The following is a 1,277-nucleotide window of genomic DNA, read 5'->3' on the forward strand; positions in this document are numbered from 1 at the left end:
TTTCTCAAGGGTTTTTATTAAGAAAGGGTGCTGTATTTTGTCAAATGCTTTTTCTGCATCTATCGACAGGATCATATGGTTTTTATCCTTTCTTTTGTTCATGTGATGGATCACATTGATGGATTTGCGGATATTGAACTAGCCCTGTAACCCAGGAATGAATCCCACTTGATCATGATGGATAATTCTTTTTATATGCTGTTGAGTTCGATTTGCTAGTATCTTGTTGAGTATTATTGCATCCGTATTCATTAAGGATATTGGTCTGTAGTTCTCTTATTTGGCTGGGTCTCTGTCTGGTTTGGGTATCAAGGTGATGCTGGCTTCGTAGAATGGGTTTGGAAGCTTCCCTTTTACTTCTATTTTTTGGAATAGTTTGAGAAGAATGGATATGAGCTCTGATTTAAATATCTGGTAGAATTCCCCTGGGAAGGCATCTGGCCCTGGGCTCTTATTCGTTGGGAGATTTTTGATAACGGATTCGATTTCTTCACTGGTTATTGGTCTGTTCATGCTTTCTATCTCTTCCCGTTTGAATTTTGGCAGTGCGTGCACATTTAGGAATTTGTCCATTTCTTCTGTGTTGTCCAGTTTGCTGGCATATAATTTTTCATAGTAATCTCTGATGATTGCTTGTATTTCTAAGGGATTGGTTGTAATAGATCCTTCTTCGTTCATGATTTTGTCTATCTGGTTGCTCTCTCTTTTTTTTCCAAGAAGCCTGGCTAGAAGTTTATCAATTTTGTTTACTTTTTCAAAGAACCAACTCCTGGTTTCATTAATCTTCTCGACTGTTCTTTTGGATTCTATATTGTTTATTTCTGTCCTGATCTTTATTATTTCTTTCCTTCTGCTGAGTTTGGGGTGCTCTTGCGGCTTCCTTTCTAGTTCCAGTAGGTTCTCTGTTAGATTTTGAATTTGTGCTCTTTCTAGTTTGTTGAGATTGGCCTGGATTGCAATATACTTCCCTCGTTGGACTGCCTTTGCTGCATCCCAGAGATTTTGGATTGTTATATTTTCGTTTTCATTGGTTTCCATATATTTTTTAATTTCTTCTCTGATTGCCTGATTAACGCAATCATTCTTTAGTAGGGTGGCTTTTAACCTCCACATTTTTTGAGGTTTTCCAGACTTTTTCCTGTGGTTAATTTCAAGTTTCATAGCATTGTGATCTGAAAGTGTGCATGGTATGATCTCTATTTGTTTATACTTATGGAGGGCTGCTTTATGTCCCAGTACGTGGTCTATCTTGGAGAATGTGCCATGTGCACTCGAAA

This window comes from Suricata suricatta, chromosome 1 (genome assembly GCF_006229205.1).
Source record: "Suricata suricatta isolate VVHF042 chromosome 1, meerkat_22Aug2017_6uvM2_HiC, whole genome shotgun sequence".
NCBI classification, from domain to species: domain Eukaryota; kingdom Metazoa; phylum Chordata; class Mammalia; order Carnivora; family Herpestidae; genus Suricata; species Suricata suricatta.